Here is a 23095-nt window from a genome sequence, read left to right as displayed (position 1 = left end):
CCGTGCCCATATACCCATCATACATATCCTCCATCCCATAGTCCAGTGCCCATATACCCATCACACATCCTCCATCCCATAGTCCCGTGCCCATTTACATATCCTCCATCCCATAGTCCCGTGCCTCACAACATAGCTTAGGAGGCTCTCTGGGTCCAGACGTGTGACTGTGCCAAATATTGTGGCTGTAGCTGCGACGGTGCGGATGCCTATCCCGGACATACACACATACATACACACTTTGAGCTTTATATATTAGATACAGGCCATTAACACCCAGAAACTTATGAAGAACTTGCAGTCTTCATTGGCCCCTATCTCCTCCCTCTCATGTCCTGATTCTGCATTGAAGCATTACAATGAAACACTTCAAAGTGCCCTGGATGAATTTGCTCCTCCTATACATAGAACACCACAACACAGACGGTGACAACCCTGGCACACCCTGCAAACACGTTTCCTGCAGCGGTGCTCCAGGTGCGCCGAACGTCTGTGGAGAAAATCCAACCTACCCGAAGATTTCATCCATTATAAGTTTATGCTTAGGACATACAACACTGCCCTTCACCTCTCAAAACAAACCTATTTCAACATCCTCATCACTTCACTGTCCAATAACCCGAAACGTCGCTTTGACACTTTTCATTCTCTACTCAACCCAAGAGTACAGGCCCCAACCACGGAGCTTCGAGCTGACGATCTGGCCAATTACTTCAAAGAAAAAATTGACCAGATCTGACAGGAAATTATCTCCCAATCACCTCATACCATGCACTGTCCTCCCTCCCCCACTGAATCTAGCTCACTCTCTGATTTTGAACCAGTCACAGAAGAAGAAGTAAGCAGGCTCCTTGCAACCACTTGCACCAGTGACCCATTTCCGTCACATCTACTCCAGCCCCTTTCCCTTGCTGTCACCTCTCACCTAACTAAAATATTTAACCTCTCTCTCTTCTGGTATCTTTCCCTCCTTATTTAAGCATGCCATCATACATCCACTACTTAAAAAACCATCCCTGGACCAAAACTGTGCCGCTAACTATAGACCTGTCTCTAATCTTCCCTTCATCTCTAAACTCCTGGAACGCCTGGTCCACTCCCATCTTATCCGCTATCTCTTTGATAACTCTCTTCTCGACCCTCTCCAATCCGGTTTCCGCTCTTTACACTCTACTGAAACTGCCCTCATTAAAGTCTCTAATGATCTACTAACAGCTAAATCAAATGGTCATTACTCCATGCTAATTCTCTTGGATCTCTCTGCAGCATTTGACACTGTGGATCATCAGCTCCTCCTCACTATGCTCCGTTCCATCGGCCTCAAGGACACCGTTCTCTCCTGGTTCTCCTCCTATCTCTCTGACCGCTCCTTTACTGTATCTTTTTCTGGCTCCTCCTCCTCTCATCTTCCCCTTACTGTTGGGGTTCCTCAAGGATCAGTCCTGGGCCCCCTCCTCTTCTCTTTGTATACTGCCCCTATTGGTCAAACAATCAGTAGATTTGGTTTCCAGTACCATCTCTATGCTGACGACACCCAATTATACGCTTCTTCTCCTGACATCACGCCAGCTTTTCTAGAAAACACCTGCAATTGTCTAAATGCTGTGTCTAATATGTCCTCACTATATCTGAAACTGAACCTGTTAAAGACTGAACTCCTTGTGTTTCCTCCCGCTACTAATGTACCTATACCCAACATTGCCATTTCCGTGTGTGGTTCCACTATTACTCCCAGCAACATGCCCGCTGTCTTGGGGTCATACTTGACTCCGAGCTTTCCTTTGTCCCCCACATACGATCACTGGCTCGCTCTTGTTATCTGCACCTCAAAAACATTTTGAGAATTCGACCTTTTCTTACTTTTGACTCCACAAAAACTCTGACTGTTTCTCTTATTCATTCTCGTTTCGACTACTGTAACTCCCTTCTAATCGGTCTCCCTCTTACCAATCTCTCCCCCTCCAATCTGTCTTGAATGCTGCTGCCAGGATCATATTCCTCGCTAATCGTTACACCGATGCCTCTACCTTGTGCCAGTCATTACACTGGCTACCCATCCACTCCAGAATCCAGTACAAACTTATTACCCTCACCCACAAAGCTCTTCATGGCTCAGCACCACCCTACATCTCCTCCCTTGTTTTAGTATACCATCCTACCCGTGCCCTCCGTTCTGCTGATGACCTGTGGTTAGCATCCTCAATAATCAGAACCTCCCACTCCCGTCTCCAAGACTATATACGTGCTGCATCAATTCTTTGGAATGCATTTCCCAGGTCAATACGATTAGTCCCCAATCCCCTCAATTTTAAGCGTGCCCTGAAAACGCATTTATTCAGACTGGCCTACCACCTCAACACATTAACCTAATCTATCCCTCTGTGGCACAGCCAAAAGTTTTTACCATAGCCAGGTTCCCCGCATTATGTTCCCACATGCATCCATTAGCCCTCTGCATCTGTACTGTTGCACACTTAACATTATGGCTGGTCCATGCAATCAGGGCAACTGTTACCACCCACCTTTCGTGTCTCCCCTTTTTTCCTCATAGATTGTAAGCTTGCGAGCAGGGCCCTCATTCCTCTTGGCATCTGTTATGATCTATGTGATTATTGTAATGCTGTAATGTCTATTGTCTGTACAAGTCCCCTCTGAAATGTAAAGTGTTGCGGAATATGTCGGCACTATAGAAATAAAATGTATTATTATTATTATTATATACATCTAATGTTTATCTATTATTTTGTGTATGAATGCACTGACTTGCTCAGTGCAAGTGCTGCTTGATTCCCTGTTACAGGACTTATATGTGATGCCCGCACATGTGTGGCGCCCCTGAGGCTCAGTCGCCACAGAGGTACTGCACCTTCTCCTAAGGTGTAGTGCCCCACCATCCAGGTAAGGTGGGAACTCCTTTCCACACTCCAACACTCGCACCCCACACAACAGGGTAGTTCTGCACAACCACATTGCGGCTCAGTGCTTAGCAGAGCACCTCTGGTGGTTCCCTGCTTGGAACACTGGGTGTGCTGGGAGGTGGGTGGAGTTAAGATAAATAAAAGAGTGGGAAGATGTAGGATGTAAGGTTCAGTCTGGCAGAAGGTCAGGTGGGTAAGAAGTCACTGAGACAGGAGTGAGGATCCCTGGAAGAAGGAATGGAGGCAGGGGTGCTGCAGCTGCCTCAGTGATCTGAGCCAGCTGGCACAGGAAAGGAACAGAAGGAGAAAGATGTAGAACTGAAACCTAAGCTTCCATAAGAGAGACAGAGACAAGTACGGAACAAAGGAGTAAGGAGAACAGAGAGGACGTGGGTTGGAAGAGGAACCCTGCCTTTAGGTTCTCAGCGCAAGGCCGGGGCCCGGTCCCCGAGGTTGTGTGTACGCTTATGGTTCTGCAGCATGGAAAGTTGAGTGGACATGGGCTACAAGTGTCGCATTCCTTGTGTCAAGCCACTAATGACCAAAGACAACGCCAGAAGCATCTTACCAGGGCCAAGGAGAAAAAGAACTGGACTGTTGCTCAGTGTCCCAAGGTGTTGTTTTCAGATGAAAGTAAATTTTGCATTTTATTTGGAAATCAAGGTCCCAGAGTCTGGAGGAAGAGTGGAGAGGCCACAATCCAAGCTGCTGGAGGTCTAGTGTGACATTTCCACAATCCAGTGATGGTTTGGGGAGCCATGTCATCTGCTGGTATAGGTCCACTGGTTTTATCAAGACCAAAGTTAGCGCAGATGTCTGCCAGGAAAATTAGGAGCACTTCCTGCTTCCCTCTGCCAAAAAGCTTTTTGGAGATGGAAATTTCATTCTCCAGCAGGACTTGGCCCCTGTCCACACTGCCAAAAGTACCAAGACCTGGTGTAAAAACAACATTATTACTGTGCTTGATTGGCCAGCAAACTCGCCTGACCCTATCCCCATAGAGAATCTATGGAGTATTGTCAAGAGGGAGATGAGAGACACCACACCCAACAATGTAGACGAGTTGAAGGCTGCTATCAAAGCAACCTGGGCTTCCATAACACGTCACCCGTCCAAGTATTGAGTGCATTTACTGAACATACACTTCAGTAGGCCAACATTTTGGATTTTAAAATAATTTTTCAAGCTTGTGTTATAAAGTATTCTAATTTACTGAGATAATGACTTTTGGGTTTTCATTGGCTGTAAGACAGAATCATCAACATTAACAGAAATAAACATGTGAAATAGATCACTTTGTGTGTAATGACTCCATATTATATACAAATTTCACTTTTTGTATTGAAGAACTGAAATAAATTACATTTTTGATGATATTCTAATTTTGTGAGAAGCACCTGTATTAACTATTTTAGGTGGTATGACTAAATACTGACCAAATACTGAATGTGTGACCATAGTGTTAAGAGCATAAAAATTAAAAGTTCGAAAAATCCACATTTTCAAAATATTTGTACAATTTTAGATTTTTTTCATACATACCCGCAAATCATATTGACCTAAATTTACTACTATCATGAAGTACAATGTTTCACCGAAAAAGATTCTTAGAATCACTGGGATATGTTGAAACATTTCAGAGTCATTACCACAAAAATTGACGCCTGTCAGATTTGAAAACATGGCCTAGTGATTAATGGAAATTAGAGTGTCTCGGTCCATAAGGGGTTAAACTCTATGTGGCCGATTCATTAAGGTGTATATGTAGTGGAATATCTAGAGTCCCATGGACTCCAGTGGAAATTTGGACCTGGACCCCGACCAGCATGTTGGTCAGATGTACAGGCCTCTGTAGAATTCTAGATCCTATAAAGACAAACGTGTATACCCTCTCCTCTACATTAGGGAAAAGAACAAGACAAAATATATAAATCTCATAGAAAACATGGCAATACGATTATTTTCTAAGCAATACTTCTACATTGTAAGTTTAAGATACCAAACAACAATCATCACCGTATTGTTACTGAACAAGTCCACTATACGAAAACTAATAAACCAATAAAGGGGAAAAATGCCACCGCATAATAACCATATATTATCACCAGACAGCATCTGAGTATAACCACCATCCTGTTCCTGGACAAAATCTTCTACTCTGTGTGCAGAATTATTAGGCAAGTGAGTATATTGAGCACATCATCATTTTTATGTAGATTCTCTACCTCCATGCAATATAAATTTGAATGCTTATTGGATGAAGCTGATTATTTGTGTGATGGAGGGTGTGATCTAAAGATATCAACACCCTTTACCAAAGTATGCAGAGTTATTAGGCAGCTTCTTTTCCTCAGGCAAAATGTGCCAAAAAAGAGATTTAACTCAGTGTCAATTACTTCCAGATTTTAAAAATCGTCTGCAAATCTTGAAAGTATACTCTGACCAAGCTCACTAATAAATGTTTTATTATTATTATTCATTTATATAGCACCATTAATCCCATGGTGCTGTACATGAGAAGGGGGGTTACATACAAAGTTATAGATATCGTTAACAGTAAACAAATTTACAATGACAGACTGGTGCAGAGGAGAGAGGACCCTGTCCTTGCGGACTTACATTCTACAGGATAGTGGGGAAGAGGCAGAAGGTCGGGGGTGCAGCAGCTGTGGTGGTGATGAGGCGGCAGCTCGGGCGGTGGTGGATGGTTAAAAAGAAGAAAGCCCAATACTGACCCATGTGGTACCCCTCTGTTAACTGTGACCTAATCAGACCCAAGCTTATGTGAGAAATGTGCTTTAATCGAAGAGCAACACAGGGGAGCCCCGCGGACGGACCCGCGCAACCGCAGGTCGGTGGGTCGGGCGGGAACCCCGGGGAGATGGATGCAGAACCCCCCACACCAAAGGTTGGCGGCAGTGTCCCCCCAGACACCGACATGAACACTGCAGATGTCCCTGCAGCAATAGGGGCAGCAGACCCCATGATGACAGATACCACGGTATCCCCTGCTTCTCAATCAGGTCTGCCATATAATACAGCTTATCGACCAGATGCACCCCTGACACTACAACACAGGAAATCACCCTCTTTTTTGACAGGGCACTCCGCAGCACCCATGGGAGCTGATTTCAATTTATTATACAATAAGATAAAAGATATCCCGACGAAGCAGGATATGGAGCAGTACATTGCCCGTTTGGAATACTCCTACAAGGCTGAACTTTCCATACTAAGAGATGATATTCAACAATGTGGTGAGAAAGTGGAATCTCATGACCAGCTTATAGCCTCTTTGATCGAAAGAATGGAGGCTCAGGAATCCCCCACAGCCGCACAAGCTAAACAGTTGCAAACTCTAGCGGAAATGCTGGACGATTCTGAGAATAGGGGACACAGAAATAATATAAGAGTGAGAGGATTGCCCGAATCTATACCCCCCCAGGAGTTGAACACCACTTTGAGAGGCATTTTTAACTCGGTACTAGATAGGCCTCAGGACTCTCCACTGGAACTGGATCGTGCCCATAGGTTCCTGGGCCCAAGACCCGCCGAGAGATGTGATATGCCGGGTTCACAAGTACCAAATTAAAGATAGGGTCATGGGAGCAGCCAGGAGAGTAAAAACCATAAACCATTCGGGATCTCGTATACAGCTCTTTGCAGACCTGTCCAGATGGACCCTACAGAGACGCAGAGCTCTCCGCCCCCTCTTGGACGAACTACAACGTCACGGCCTCCCTTATACTTGGGGATTTCCATTTTGTCTTCGAGTTCGGAAGGGAGGTAGAGTGCATTGTTTGAGCCACCCTGGTGGAGTTCCGGCATTCTCGGCTGCCTTGGACATAACAGAAGTGGATATTCCTGACTGGCCATCCTTACCATCGTTTTATAGACTTGAGGGTCTCCAAAGAGGCCAGAACCCTCAGCAGCAACGTCGTCGCAGGGGTCGGCCCAATGGTCCGGGGAATATGCATCCGGCAGAGGACGAGGCTGACTAACATGCTTTGTCCTGAATTGCAGATTGTCCCGTGGTGTCATGTTACGAGGGATAACTTGCTGTTTAAAAGATTATACTGGTTCTGAGTTTTAGAACGAAGTATTCATAATACTATCAATGTTGTTGATACCGAAAATGGTTAAGAAACGGGGTATGTTTCACTCGCTTATAATTAGATAAAATATATATATTCTCTATCTGCTAAGTTCTCGATATAAAGGGAATGCGATCGTTAGGTCATTATGGGGTTGGGAACCGGGGGAGACGGTGTCTCCAACTCCTCTTTTTGCTGTACACTTAACCCCTGGAGGCGCTGTTTTGCCATTGAGGCACGCAGCTGTTATAGTTTACCTCCAACAGGTTCTATTGGAGTGTGCCTACTTACACTCGTTTTGTTAAAATTTCCTATACCTTTGTCTTTTTTTAACTTTTTATCTACTTTCTTTGTCAATATCCACTTCCCATGTTAGCTTCCCCTCCCTCTTCAACAGCGGGCGTTGGACTCCGAAGCCGATCCATCTTTGTAGCCGTAACTTGCATCCTCAACCTCACGCTACAGATACAATGTCGGGTAAGACCACTGCACAAAAGATAACACTGGGCTCTTTGAACACTAGAGGCTTTAATACCCCGCAGAAGCGGTCACATATTTTATATGGCATGCACAAGAAAAGAGTAAACGTATTAATCTTACAAGAGACACATTTTAAAGTTGGACATATCCCTAATATCCATGACCGATACTACACAACCTGGTTCCATAGCGCTAACCCGAATTCACGATCCCGTGGGGTATCTTATAGCGCTCCATAAATCTCTCCAGCATAACATATTGGACACATTGGTTGATGCGGAGGGCAGATACGTGCTCTTGAAAATTCAAATTTTTTCAACCACATATACTATAGCGGGTTGGTATACCCCCGGCCGAGACCAAATACGAGCTGCTAGATCTTTCCTGAAGATCGTGGCTGAGTTTGCTGAGGGGGTGGTCATACTGGGAGGTGACTTCAACATGACTCTTAACCCGACTCTAGACTCCACGGCAGCGAAATCTTACTTATCTCTTCGTCAGCTGTCCTCATTGAAAAGGGACTTCCAAGATTTACGGCTCACCGACGTCTGGAGACTTTGCAACCTCAATGAGAAAGACTATACGTTCTTTTCCACACCACATAACTCATATGGTAGGATAGATTTCTTTCTCCTTAGTCACTGTGCATTGGCTTGGAACCCGAGACCTTCTATCGGGAGTTTTCTATGGTCAGATCACGCTCCAGTGTTTCTGGACATTAGTCCTCCTGACTCGGGGTTGCGGCAGTGGACGTGGAGATTGAACAATAATCTTTTAAAAGATAATATTTGTGTGGCCGACATCAAGTCTACCATAGCAGACTTTCTACAAGACCATGCACATGATACTACTGCCATTCCTGTTAAATGGGAGGCCCTTAAATGCATCCTTAGAGGGGTTCTCATTAAACATGGATCTCGCTTGAAACGAATAAAAAGTAAAGAGATTATAGACTTGACAGACAAGATACTGACGTTAGAGACGAAGCATAAGACGAACAAGGAGGCGGAAACGTTGACTGACCTGATAAAATACAGAGACGATCTGAAGTTCCTACTAAATGAAAACCGCTTTAAAAGTATATTATACGGTCAATCTAACAAATATGGACGTCTGTTGGCTAGATTTCAGACTACATACATTTCATCTCTCCAGCAAAACGGGGGTCGAACGACGTCAAACCCGACAGAAATTTTGGACATAATGCGGCGTTACTATCATACATTATATAATATCGGCGGAGATTGTCCCCCTCAGTCACCCTTGGATCCTCAACCATGCATAGAATCTTATATTCATGACACTGCCCTTTCTACACTGGCCACGGATTTAACTATCCCGTTAGACTCGGACTTTACGACAGAGGAGATTGTTGAAGCCATCCAAAATACTCCGGCTGGTAAAAGCCCGGGACCAGATGGGTTTTCCCCTCATTTTTATAAGATGTTTCAAGAACAACTTAGCCCTATTATGACATGGGTGTTTAACTCCATCACAGCTGAGTCTCTGTTCGTTCCACAGTCTTTAGAGGCTTTTATTACAGTGATACCGAAGACGGGGAGGGACCCTAAATTAGTAACAAATTACCGCCCAATATCTCTCATAAATGTTGACGTAAAATTATACGCAAAAATTCTAGCGAATCGACTGGCTCCTCTCTTGCCTTCAGTAATACATTCAGACCAGGTGGGGTTTGTGCGGGGAAGGGAGGCGAGAGACGGCATAAGCAAGACTCTCAACTTGACTGCATATGCTAAATCGAAATGTAAACCGTTGGTTGTGCTGTCGATGGATGCGGAGAAAGCCTTTGACTGTGTACACTGGGGCTTCATGTTCTCGGCCCTACGACAGATGGGCCTGGGAAACCGCTTTTTGCATAGGGTTGCAGCCCTATACTCTGGCCCGTCGGCAAGGGTTAAGGTAAACGGAGCAATGTCGGACTCTATGACCATTGGGAATGGGACCAGGCAAGCGTGCCCTTTGTCGCCCCTTTTATATGCGATAGCTATGGAACATTTGGCGGTGGTGATCAGAAAGAACCCCAGTGTGCACGGTTTATGGGTAGACAATGTTCATTATAAGGTCTCTCTTTATGCGGACGACCACCTACTGTATATATCCCAGCCACATATTACCCTCCCATCATTGATGGAAGAGTTCCAAAAATACGGAGCAGTCAGCAATTTTAAGATTAACTTTCAGAAAACTGAAGCCCTTAACATGTCCCTAGGACAGACAGAACTTACAAGACTTATGGGAAATTTCCCCTTTCGGTGGAAGACTGGGGCCATTCAATATTTAGGCATTCAAATCCCTACTGACATGACTGACCTATATAAATTAAATTATGTGCCCCTGTTGGAGTCGACTCTGAAACGGTTGAGGGAATACGGACGGAAGAATATCTCATGGTTTGGCAGGATGGATTCATTTAAAATGGACATTCTCCCCAGGTTCTTATACCTAATCCAGGCGGTCCCGATTGTGCCGCCGAAGACATTCTTTCAGACCATTAGATCTGCGTTAATCCGCTTTATCTGGCAGACATCTAAACCTCGTCTTAAATATTCTATTCTAACCGCCCCGAAACCCAGAGGTGGTGCGGGCCTTCCTGACCTGGAACTCTATCATAGAGCTTCCCTACTTGCACGTCTGTTTGACTGGCAGTTCGGCCACCGTTCTAAACAATGGGTTCAATTGGAGCAGATGTCTTTTGGTATCCCATTGCGCCATCTTCCGTGGATCAGACGTACTGAACAGGCCGCAAATGACTTTAAGGGACCAACAGGTTTCTTAACTCGAGAAATTTTACAGACCTTTAATCATGTTAAACATAAAAAGAAACTGATCAGCACTTTGAACCCACTGTCACCAATATTTGGTAACCCGGACTTTCCTCCAGGATGTCACAGAGACCAATTTTTAGGTTGGCATAGGAGTTCTGACTTACGACTGGGACAGATACTAGTGGACGGAAATTTTCCGACGTGGTATGCCTTACAGGAAAAGTTTCCCAATAGGTCACTCTCCTGGTTGGAATATAATCAGTTGAGATCGTTTATACGGGGACGTTTGGTCGACCGTACTTCTCGCCCTCCCACGACGCGGTTGGAGGCTTTCTTACAACTGCAGGACCCTCCCTCTCATCTGATTTCCTTTTTATATAAGGAACTTCATTCAGGAGACTCGGAAGTGGCTCCAAGTTACATCCGTGCATGGGAGGAGGATATGGGTTGTAAATTTTCGGCGGAAGACCTTGACAAAGCATTTCTTTTTACACATAAAATGTCTCCGGCCGGGGGTGCACAGGAGAAAAACTATAAGATACTGACTAGGTGGTATCTGTACCCCGTTAGATTGAAGTCCATCTTTCCGACAGTGGATGATACATGCTGGCGCTGTACAATGGAAAGAGGCATGCTATACCATATATGGTGGCAATGCCCTGCTGTACGACCCTTCTGGGAGGAGGTGTTTCGGGCCTACCTGAAGATCTCTGGAAAATTTGTCCCTCCCTCCCCACAAATTGCCATTTTATCTATTCTCCCGGGTTCCATATCCACTCAAAAGAAGAGCCTTCTCCGGTTTTGTATTACTGCGGCACGGATGGTGATCCCACGCCACTGGCGTACGACGACAAAGCCTCTCAATGAATTAGGGACATTTTCTTTAGCAGCCTAATGAATAGGGGCTTAGTGCCTCAATTTGCGATGCTGGTTATTCCATTTTTCTGGCGTGAAAGACCGTCAAATCTCAAAATCTTTGTAAAATTTGTAAGTGGACCAAAAACTTTTGTCACTTTATAAAATATATTTAAATATTTTTACTTTCTTACTTTGGAATAGTGCATATGTTCCACCCTCATCCATGTTTTTAGGTCCTATAATTCTAGGGACATTTCGAAAATTTGTTTGCAAAGATTTAAGCTAACCTGTTTGCATGTGACATTGACTTAATGTAGGCTTCATAAAAAGTTCCTTTACATCAATTTTGTCTAAACCATGGTCTCAAGAAGGCCTGCATATTTTTATGGGTATAATTGACTATAGGTCTAAATCCCTCCAAATCTTTATCCCCTTCATGACCCAGCCTATTGTGACCTTAATGACCTGGCCACTTTTTGCAATTCTGACCAGTGTCCCTTTATGAGGTAATGACTCAGGAACGCTTCAATGCATCCTAGCGATTCTGAGATTGTTTTTTCGTGACATATTGGGCTTCATGTTAGTGGTAAATTTAGGTCGATAATTTTTGCGTTTATTTGTGAAGGTTGGTCACACTCATCTAACATAGTGTTTGACGAGTGTGACCAACTTTTCACTATTGAGGCTCCCTATGCAGCATCAGTAGTAAAAAGATCTAATGTTAAAAATAATAAAAAAAATAAAAAATCGGGTAATATTCACCTTTCGATGTCCCCAGGCCTCCGCGATGCTCTGGGAGGTCCTGTTCCCAGTGATGCTTTGCGGCAATGACCTTTGATGATGTTGCCGTCTTGTGAGACCGCTACATTATCGCGAGACAGCGACGTCAGCAAAGGTCATCGCAATGCATTACTGGGGACGGAACCTGCCGCGTGTATCGCTGAAGCCTGGGGACGCTGCGCGGGACATTGGAAGGTGAATATAACCCGATTTTTTTATTTTGATTCTATTTTTTACAGGGATATGGTACCCACAGCCTGGAGGACAGTCTCCTGTCCTCCGGCCCATGGGTACCATCCGCAAATGTTCTGCTTACTTTTCGCATGGTGGGTACAGCCACATGCAGAAAGTAAGCAGAACAATGCATTCGTATGTGGGCGGAATCCCCGCGATTTCGCAAAATAATGAGCATGCTGCGTATTTTTCCCATAGGATTGCATGGGATGCTGTTTTTTTGCGGTGTCGCGGCAAAATCGTGCGTTAAAAACCACCCCGAAAACGTGAAAAAAACGCGACGTGTGAACGCAGCCTGATACTTTCCTTGGGTCTGTGGGTCTAAAACCCATGTCTTTTTTTTCTGGGCATTTGGTTTTTAATTGTTTTTATTGGACTTTGTGTGTTTTCTGCTTTTTCCAAATAAAATTTGCATTTTGTACTATACATTTTACATACATTTTTTTCAGGTTGATCGCCATTATAGCATGTCTTTTCTCGTTGTTGTATCCTGCCATTTATTTGCTATAAGCAGATCCCTCCTACAATATTAATATCTGTGGATGGTGCCCTCCATTTCGTTTTTTCAACAGATTTTTATCTGGTGTTTTTTTAACCCTTTGTTTCGGGAGTTGTGGCACATCATTGTATTGGTGTATTTTACAGGTTATAATTAGTGTTGAGCATTCCGATACCGCAAGTATCGGGTATCGGCCGATACTTGCTGTATCGGAATTCCGATACCGACTTCCGATATTTTTTCAATATCGGAATTCGGCATCGGAATCGGAAGTTCAGTTGATTGACGGCCTGACGTCATCATGATGCGCGGTGTGTGCGCATCATGATGCGCCGTCATTTCGGGCCTTCCGGGGGTCTCTGCCGGCCTGCCGGGGGGCTGTGCCGGCCTGCCGGGGGGCTGTGTGGACTGCCCGGGGTCTCTGCCGGCCTGCCGGGGGGCTGTGCCGGCCTGCCGGTGGTCTGTGCACCCTGTGGGGGTCTGTACCGGCCTGCCGGGGGGCTGTGCCGGCCTGCCGGGGGGCTGTGCTGATGTCCGGGGGTCTGTGCAAGCATCGTCCGATGGGACTACAAGTCCCATCGGGCGATGCCTGCTACCATGACAGTGATTGACACATTAGCCAATGATGGGACAGTAGTAGTCCCATCATCCGGCTAATGTGTTAAATGTTAATCCCACACAGCAATGGCATAAAGTGAGACTAGGGACTTTTTTTTTTTTAAGTGGCGGAGGAATACAGTGCGGAAGGATACCTACCTTCCGTCATTGGATTCCTGCAGCCCGTAGAGAACGGCAGCATCATCTGATGCTGCAGTTCTCTACCCAAGATCGTCGTGGGACACACTCGTGGACTGCTTCGGATCGTGGGTGAGTATTTTTGTGGTTTGTTATGTTAATATTTATTCCGGAAAGACAATGGCTTCGGGGAACAATGTGACAAGTATTGGTAAGTATGTTACTCTATGTTATATGTACTGTATGTCTATGTATGTATTGTATGTATGTAGTATATATGTGGTATGTATGTAGTATGTATGTAGCATGCATGTAGTATATATGTAGTATGTATGTAGCATGCATGTAGTATATATGTAGCATGTATGTAGTATGTATGTGGTATGTATGTAGCATGTAGTATGTATGTAGCATGCATGTAGCATGCATGTAGTATGTATGTAGTATGTATGTAGTATGTATGTAGCATGCAGTATGTATGTAGCATGTATGTAGTATGTATGTAGTATATATGTAGTATGTATGTAGCATGTAGTATGTATGTAGCATGCATGTAGTATATATGTAGTATGCATGTAGCATGCATGTAGTATGTATGTAGTATGTATGTAGTATGTATGTAGCATGCATGTAGTATATATGTAGCATGTATGTAGTATGTATGTGGTATGTATGTAGCATGTAGTATGTATGTAGCATGCATGTAGCATGTATGTAGTATGTATGTAGCATGCAGTATGTATGTAGCATGTATGTAGTATGTATGTAGTATATATGTAGTATGTATGTAGCATGTAGTATGTATGTAGCATGCATGTAGTATATATGTAGTATGCATGTAGCATGCATGTAGTATGTATGTAGTATGTATGTAGTATGTATGTAGCATGCAGTATGTATGTAGCATGTATGTAGTATGTATGTAGTATATATGTAGTATGTATGTAGCATGCATGTAGTATGTATGTAGCATGTAGTATGTATGTAGCATGCATGTAGTATGTATGTAGCATGTATGTAGTATGTATGTAGTATATATGTAGTATGTATGTAGCATGTAGTATGTATGTAGCATGCATGTAGTATGTATGTAGTATTTTTTTTTTTTTTTTAACATTTAACACATTAGCCGGATGATGGGACTACTACTGTCCCATCATTGGCTAATGTGTCAATCACTGTCATGGTAGCAGGCATCGCCCGATGGGACTTGTAGTCCCATCGGACGATGCTTGCACAGACCCCCGGACATCAGCACAGCCCCCCGGCAGGCCGGCACAGCCCCCCGGCAGGCCGGCACAGCCCCCCGGAGCCTGCACAGACCACCGGCAGGCCGGCACAGACCACCGGAGCCTGCACAGACCCCCTGGCAGGCCGGCACAGCCCCCCGAAAGGCCCGTACAGACCCCAGAGAGGCTGTACAAGGGCAGGAAAGGGTTTTTCTTATTCCGATACCGGAAGTCCCATAGACTTGAATGGGACTTCCGGTATCGGAATCGGCGATACCGATACTTTTTTTAAAGATCGGCCGATACCATCCGATACGATACTTTGAAGTATCGGACGGTATCGCTCAACTCTAGTTATAATTGAATTGTGCATGTATTTATAGTTGTCTTTATTCTCTTGGCTAGTTCACCCACTTTATGGATCTTTCAGCCAGAGAAACAGCGTGGAGTAACAGGGCATTAGGATTGTTTGATGAGACTGATAATTTGGTAAAGCGCCCAGCTCCTGGCTCTGATTTTCAGGCTTTATCATTTGAAATTACCAATTTACATAAGTCGCTCACTAAAATATGGTGGAACATTAGGAGCCTCGAAGAATATAAAAAAGTGGGCATAATTCCCCGAGGTCTTCGCATACAGATTTTTCCCTCTTGGGAAGCAGCTTCTGACTTCCAGTCTGTTTGGGAAACAGGGTTGGCTAATTGTTCGATTACTTTAATTGACATTTTGATTGAGCAAGGCCAGGCTGATTATATGAGACTACTCCCCCCATCTTCCGCCTCCTGAGTATATGAGACTACTCCTCCCATCTTCCACCTCCTGATGATATGAGACTACTCCCCCATCCTCCGCCCTTTGAGTATACGAGACTACTCCCCCATCCTCCGCCCCCTGAGTATAGGAGAATACTCCCCCTATCCCCCGCCAACTGAGTATACGAGACTACTCCCCCCATCGTCCGCCCCCTGATTATATGAGACTACTCCCCCATCCTCCGCCCCTTGAGTATACGAGACTACTCCCCCATCCTCCACCTCCTGAGTATACGAGACTACTCCCTCCATCCTCTGCCCCCTGATTATATGCGACTACTCCCCCCATCCTCCGCCCCCTGAGTATCGGAGACTACTTTCCCCATCCTCTTCACCCTGAGTATAGGAGACTACTTTCCCCATCCTCCGCCTCCTGATTATATGAGACTACTCCCCCCATCCTCCACCTCCTGATTATACGAGACTACTCCCCCCATCCTCTTCCCCCTGAGTATAGGAGACTACTCCCCTCATCCTCTGCCCCCTGAGTATACGAGACTACTCCCCCATCCTCTGCCCCCTGAGTATACGAGACTACTCCCCCCATCCTCTGCCCCCTGAGTATACGAGACTACTCCCCCATCCTCCGCCCCCTGAGTATACGAGACTACTCCCCCCATCCTCCACCCCATGAGTATATGAGACTACTCCCCCCATCTTCTGCATCCTAAGTATAGGAGACTACTCCCCCCATCCTCCACCCTCTGAGTATAGGAGACTACTCCCCCCATCCTCCACCTGCTGAGTATACGAGACTACTCCCCCCATCCTCCGCCTCCTAAGTATTGGAGACTACTCCCCCCATCCTCCACCCCCTGAGTATATGAGACTACTCCACCCATCCTCTGCCAAACTGAGTATATGAGACTACTCCCCCCCATCCTCTGCCCCCTTGTCACGATCCATGCTGGATTGTGACAGATTTAGTACAAGTAACCTTTTTTTTCCTTTAAGCTTTTGGCTTAAAGTTAGTTTTGCCCCCGGTGGCCATTAGGGTCATTACACTGTGGTGTCTTTAGTTCTAGTTAGGCCCCCAGTGGTGGCTAGCGTTATTACACGTGAATCACTAGCAGGTGTGATTGCTCTGGCTCTTGCCTATAAAGGAGTGTCAGGTGGTTGCAATCACTGTTGGTGATATTGCTCATTTCCAACCAAGTCTGGTGAAGGAAGGAACTACAGAGAGGAGTTTCTTGCAGCTCAGGGGAGCGCTGGTATAATAGCTTCAGGTGGAAGCTGAATTCAGGTGTCGAGCTTCAGGGGTGAAGCTAAACTTTAGTGTTGTACTCTGCTGCTGGGAGCAATAGCAACAGAGCAAAGCTAAGTGGTTTTTCCCTGTTTGTGACTTTCCTTGTGTGTGTATTAGTGCAGTGGTGGGATTAGTTTCTGCACCGTCCAATTCACTAGAAAGGGATAAGCGCAGGGCGAGCTAGGGATTTGAGGTATCCAGCTCGTCGCCAGGTGCGGAACCTGCCTAGGGATCGTCAGGAGTGTAGGGATACTGACTCAGGGGAGTGCAGGAGGTCTCCACGTTCCCGTTCCCTATTGTAGGGCCCTCCATTGTAACGGTTTCCCGGTGTTTCCCTTAACTCTGTTTAAATTCGCCCTGCTGGAGGCGGTGTATCCAGGGTCACGGGTGTGATAGAAATTCGCCTTGCTGGAGGCGGTGTATCCAGTCACACGTGACATTACATTATCACCAACCCTAACATTTTTCTCTGGTGAGCCATGGGCCAAGTTCAGACCGGTGAGCAGTTGCTGCTGGCCCTCACTGAGATTAGTGAGGATGGAATGATGTGTTTAAGCAGCACCTGCAGTGGAATTATGGGTCTGAGGCCTACCCTCTGCCTCAACTAGAGGGTCCATTTGCGGCTTTGGCGAAGATGCGCCTTGGAGTCCCTGCTGGGGAGCAAGACTTGCTTATACAGGCGGATGTACCCAGGAAAGTGGGAGGAGTTGGTGTCCCCATGGTGCTGCCTGGTGTTCCCCAAGGTGAAGGGGTTCATCCCTGTAGTGAGCAGACTAATGATTTAGTCCTTGGGGCTCACGTCAAAACTTCTGTACTATCAGAAAAGCCGTGTCCCTCTGGTCATGTGGAGGAAGATAACCTTGAAGTGTATATTTACTCCTCGCCCTCAGAAGGTACTATGTCAGCAGAGGTGATGGTTGGCGAGGTACCTGAGGGCATACCGGCGCTTGATAACAGTGGAGCAGAAGTCAGTCTGCTGAATGCTCAGTTTGTCCAGACGCATGGTCTAAGGTGTGAGACGCCGGACAAACCCATAAGCGTCCAGGCCATTAACTCTGTCCCACTGAGCCAGGGGGGGTTAAACCTAGTCGTAGAAGACATTGTGCTGCATAGTGGACATCATGATGAGTCCCAGTCATACTACGTCTTGGAGGGAAATCCAGCACCTATCATTGTGGCCCTCCTTGGTCTAAGAAACACAACCCGGTCTTAAATTGGCGGACTAGGGAAGTAGTCAGCTGGGAGCAGTCGTGTGAGGGCTGCTGCCTAGGGGCTACTGTCTCTGCCGTCTCTCTACAATCATCCCCTTCCTCTCCAGTGAGAGCAGTGGAGGTGCAGCAGGAGCGTAGGGGCAAGGCTCAACCCTCGCCATTAGCCAACCCTGAGAGGCGCAGACGTCGTAGCAGGAGGGGTTGGAGAGTGGTGTTTCCCTTGGTGAATTGCAGGGGTGTAAGTGTGGTGACACAGGGGGATGCCTCTGTTGTAAGTTCCAGAAAGAGTTCACCGTATTGTGACAAACGAATGTGTGGCAATAAACATTCAAGTCCGGACCTGTGTGTGAACGAGCATGTTTGGGTGGCCACCAAAAAACATCCGGTGGAAGTGTGTTGAGGAGACTTACCAGCTGGAGTTACCCCCAAACATGCACATACACAACTGGTTCCCCAGGTCGGCGCTTTGGAGATTTGTGGTGCCTCCAGAACATACATTGCCAATACCAGCAGTGCTCGTTTGTCATAAACCTGAAGCGCAGGTAGTTGCTGGGGTGAACTCTGGACCTGGGCGTCCCCACTGTAGGTGGTTTCCTGATGAGGAGCGGTCTTGAGAGTCCAGAGGCCCCTCATTGAGGGAGGGTACTGTGATGATCCATGCAGGATTGTGACAGATTTAGTACAAGTAACCTTTTTTTTTCCTTTAAGCTTTAGGCTTAAAGTTAGTTTTGCCCCCGGTGGCCATTAGGGTCATTACACTGTGGTATCTTTAGTTCTAGTTTGGCCGCTGGTGGTGGCTAGCGTTATTACACGTGAATCACTAGCAGGTGTGATTGCTCTGGCTCTTGCCTATAAAGGAGTGTCAGGTGGTTGCAATCACTGTTGGTGATATTGCTCATTTCCAACCAAGTCTGGTGAAGGAAGGAACTACAGAGAGGAGTTCCTTGCAGCTCAGGGGAGCGCTGGTGTAATAGCTTCAGGCAGAAGCTGAATTCAGGTGTCGAGCTTCAAGGGTGAAGCTGAACTTTGTGTCATGATCTCAGTGCAGGTTTTTGAGCTGCACGTCAGGGGTTAATGTCTGGAGCTCAGTGCAGGTTTTGACCTGCACACCTCCGTTTAATGATTATGGGCTATTTTTGGTTCTGGGAGAGCCTCTTAAGCCCCTGGGAAGTTCCAATCTTTGTCAGTTATACTTTTGCCTTTGGCCGAGTCTGGTGACCTCCGTGTGCCTGTTCGTTGTTATAGCTTGTTTATATGGTTCTGACCGATTCTGTTCCCCGTTGTGAGTTTGCATGTTGATTCTGTACTGCGCTATCCTCTGTGTATGACTCGTTGCCTGTTATCTGACTACTCTCTGCTCGCCCCTCTTGTACCTTGCAGCTATTTCTGTGTATGACTCATTGGCTACGTCCTGACTATCCTCCCTGTCTATGCCCCTTGGTAACTTTGTCTTGCAGTTACCCTGCTAGGAGTTCTCTTGCAGCTCCTAGCTCTCTGGAGTTTAGGCCACGCCCCTAGCAGTCACGTGCTTCAGATCCTGCTGTTCTGAAGTACGCACCTACTCGGCTGCTGCCCGCTCCACAGGTATCTTTGAGCACAGTTCGCTTTACTCAGGACACGCGCACTGGCTCAGTGAGCAACTTCAGTGCGGTGTTCCTGACATTTTGGTGTTATACTCTGTTGCTGGGAGCAATAGCAACAGAGCAAAGCTAAGTGGTGTTTTTTCCTGTTTGTGACTTTCCTTGTGTGTGTATTAGTGCAGTGGTGGGATTAGTTTCTGCACAGTCCAATTCACTAGAAAGGGATAGGTGCAGGGCGAGCTAGGGATTTGAGGTATTTCACCCCTGAGTATATTACACTACTCTCCTCAGCCTCCTCCTCCTGTATATATTACACTACTTTCATCCTCCTCCATCTCCTATATATATTATACTACTCTCCTCAGCCTCCTCCTCCTGTATACATTAGACTACTCTCATCATCATCCTCCTCCTGTATATATATTACACTACTCTCATCCTCCTCCTTCTCCTGTATATATTACACTACTCTCATCCTCCTCCTCCTCCTGTATATATATTACACTACTCTCATCCTCCTCCTGTATATATTACACTACTCTCATCATCAGGTACGGACTGGGGCTAAAATTCAGCCCTGGCATTTGAAATCGCACAGGCCCATGTTGTCCACGTCCCCAAGAACCAGATGAGTATATTACTAATATTATCCTGGACGGAGGAAAGGAAGAACACCGATTCTGTAAGCAACGTAGCAGACAAGGCAGCCCATGACCAGACAGGCCCTTCTGGCATTTGCCAGATGGCCAGTCCGGCCCTGCTCGGGGGGCATGACTTGAACATTCCTATTGTAAACACTGAGATGTGGGGAAGTATGCTTGACGAGAAACGTAAAACTTACATTATCCATTGAGGTCACTAGAAATGTGGAGAATTTGTGTAATTTTGTGATGAGTGTAGACTGGACGGTAACATCCTGTGATAGTTATTATGGGTTACTGCTGAACCTGGAGCGGCAGACATATCACCCGGTTCCCATACTATTCTCATTGCTATATACAGTGCATGTCATGATAATTCTCTGCCATGTGGTGCCATACTGTGCTATTCTGTGCTGGGTATCACCAGCAGTGTCCTGTGGCTATAGTATTCCATCTGTGTAGTCAGGGCGTTACTGCACTGGTAAGTTATTGGGTGACTGATGTAACTGTATTCTACTTTTGATGGACAGATATACAATAGATTAGTGACTGACGGACATTAGGCCTCATGCAGAGATGGAAGTGAGTGATAATGTCAGAGTAGAGGCTGCAGGAACATGTGTCCCTGACTCAGAACCATAAACCCAGAGTTCTAGTGACAATGCCACCTCAGTCAGTTAGAGATGCGAGTCAGCTGTGTATCCAACCCACTGCCGCCTTGTAGGGCGCAGTCTCCGCTCCTGAGCCCGCTTCATGCACTCACAACCAACATTCGTTGAAAATATACAGCTAAATAAAATCCTCATAGCACACGTAGTAACAGAAAACCTGGTGTTCTAGTAACAACACAACCTCATCCTCAGGAATAAGCAATAACAACATATAGGAGGGCTGTAGGAAGGGGCCGGTGAGTTTACATGTTACATCGTAACTGTGCAGACTACTAGAGGCCCAAAACCTAATTATTCAGAAATCCATGTTTTATGTCACTGTGGACATCAATTCATTCCTACAGATGTGCAATGTAGAGGATAAGTAATAGTATATGAAACTCATGACAATGTGCAGTGTTACCACCTTTCTATAGATCACACACTGGTAATAAATGCAGAAATACACGAGATTCAGGATGATGATGTTCAATAATTAATCATTTTATTTTTGTCTCCTATCAGTATGTTTTGAGCTGTGGGAGGAAACCGGAGTACCCGGAGAAAACCCACACGGACACGGGGAGAACATACAAACTCTGTGCAGAATGAGTCCCAGATTTACACTGAAGACCACCGTGCTGCTCGCTAACAGCGCTAATCACTGCGCCACCGTGCCGTCCTGTAGTATGATGGTCCTACATCTCCAAGTAGCCTGCCAGCCAGATGAGAATGCAGGAGACTGATATGTAACAGAGAAAATAGAAGAACTCGGGGGTGGGATTTCTACAGACCCCGCCTCTTTCTTCAGACCACACCCAGGTCCACGCCTTCCTGAGTCAGTAGTCAGGTATTGGGGGAGGGGGCTGCGTTATATTTCCATTGCTGCTGCTGTTAATGCTCTTCCACCGCTTGCTCATGTAGGAGAAGCCACAGAACAGCTGCTGGTCCTCTGGGGTTACAGGTGGTTTCTGAGCTTCAGTGTCAGACATCACTTGGTGCAATTCAATTTGTTTGCTAGTTTCCATATCTGGGTTCTATAGAAGAAAGACAAATCAGTCGGGTTAATTAATTAGGTATTTAATTATATCCGTCCCCTCTCGAGGGCACCTGTACAGATTGTGGATGAGCCGTGGTAACCGTGTGCAGATTGCCGATAATCACTATGATGCATCGTTACCTGCCCCTTGAGAACAAATCAACTCCTGGTGCTGCCTGGCAATCTGCGGTATCCACATCTGCTACAACTGCACCATAAAGCTGTGTTCACATGTTGCAACCACATTGGGTTCTTTTTACTCAGTGTCAACAATAATGCATACTTTTGTTGTGTTTTTACCCCAAAAATGTCCAGAGCATAATGGTTCTTTTTCGTAGGAAAAAAATGCACAGTGTGAACACAGATTAACGTATCCAAATTAGTCACTAAGTGGCCTTCTGAAGAATTGGGGACAATAATTACACTTTTGAGAAATATGTAAAAGCCTGTCCATCCTCCACATTCTGTAATTCCACCCATTTACCAGCAGGGGAGGATAAACACATTCTGGCCTACACTACATAGGATTGTTACTCATTATTTGAGTATTTCTTACACATATTATCACATTATACAGACGAGGAGGTGACATTATAATAAAAGAACGCTGGGCACTTACAGGTGTCATTGTAAATGGTGGACGGGACCTTCCCGCCTCTAATTCCTCCCAGTTTATGGGCGAGAAGAATGGATGTTCTTTTAGATTGCTGCAAACAACCTGCCTCTTCTCTGGTGATTTACACAAGAGCTGCAAATATAGAAGAAGCATTATTATATCACAAGTAATAATATAAATAATCTCAGAAAAAACAGCAGTAACAGAATTATTTTCTCACTTTCTTATAGAAAGATGAATTTCTTAAAACAACCATTGCTAGAAACAAATATGATAGGATAGGATAGAATAGTACAGGACAGGATAGAATAGGATAGGACAGGACAGGATAGGATAATACAGGACGGGATAGGATAGGACATGACAGGATAGGATAGGCTAGTACAGGACGGGATAGTGCAGGATAGCATCGGATAATACAGGACAGGATAGGATAATACAGGACGGGATTGTACAGGATAGGATAGTACAGGATAGGATAGTACAGGACAGGATGGTACAGGATAGGAAAGGATAGTACAGGACAGGTATCAGGATCCTGACAACGCCGACGTACAGCCTCTGCTGAGCAGGGACTCGCCCGCACTGTAAGGACCCCTGGGAACAAGAACAGCCAGAAAGTGCAGATGCACAGGACCTGAACGCTGAAGTTTAGCAAGCTGGCATAGGACCTACGGTCATGTGACT

Source organism: Dendrobates tinctorius, unplaced genomic scaffold (assembly GCF_039654945.1).
Source record: "Dendrobates tinctorius isolate UK_male_01 unplaced genomic scaffold, ASM3965494v1 ptg000059l, whole genome shotgun sequence".
In the NCBI taxonomy this organism is placed as follows: Eukaryota; Metazoa; Chordata; class Amphibia; order Anura; family Dendrobatidae; genus Dendrobates; species Dendrobates tinctorius.
The sequence above is the reverse complement of the archived record's forward strand: the minus strand, read 5'-3'. Positions refer to the sequence as shown.